Genomic DNA, 477 nt, shown 5'->3' on the forward strand with positions numbered 1-477 from the left:
TAGTATTGTATGTGTTCTTAGGGTTAGATTTTGGAAATTATAAATGTTTTTTTGAAAATTTTAAATTTTACCTAAGTGTGTTTATTTATATGTATAGTAAACACTATTTAAGTAGAACTACGGTTTTATAACGTGGTTAGTTAGTTAATTTAGTCAATTTAGTTTAGTGGTTAAATTTAGGGTCTGGGACGACTTACTAGTAAGTCGTCTGATGTACAGTATTCAACAGACGACTTACTAGTAAGTCGTCCAAACCGGACCGAACCTTTAATTTTACAATGTAATTTTAAACCTAACCGGATTATTTACCGGCCATATATAAGGTGTGTTTTTTTATTCACTGTTTCGCGAAAATCAGAAAACCCTAACGCCGTTTCTCTCAAAGGCAATTTCGAAGGTGATTTCCGTCGATTCTCTCTAATCCATCGTTCTCACTGCCGGTTTTCTCTCCGCCGTTATCACCGTCGTTCTCACCAC

The 477-nt window shown here is 35.0% G+C and overlaps 1 protein-coding gene across 1 annotated transcript in view; it reads right to left on the reverse strand.

The window, feature by feature from the left end:
* The window catches only part of LOC106344363 (mRNA turnover protein 4 homolog), a 9897-nt gene that overhangs the window by 1216 nt on the left and 8204 nt on the right, over window positions 1–477 (reverse strand). The gene's annotated exons all lie outside the window — the stretch shown is intronic.

The sequence above is a fragment of the Brassica oleracea genome, chromosome C5 (assembly GCF_000695525.1).
Source record: "Brassica oleracea var. oleracea cultivar TO1000 chromosome C5, BOL, whole genome shotgun sequence".
Lineage (NCBI taxonomy): Eukaryota > Viridiplantae > Streptophyta > Magnoliopsida > Brassicales > Brassicaceae > Brassica > Brassica oleracea.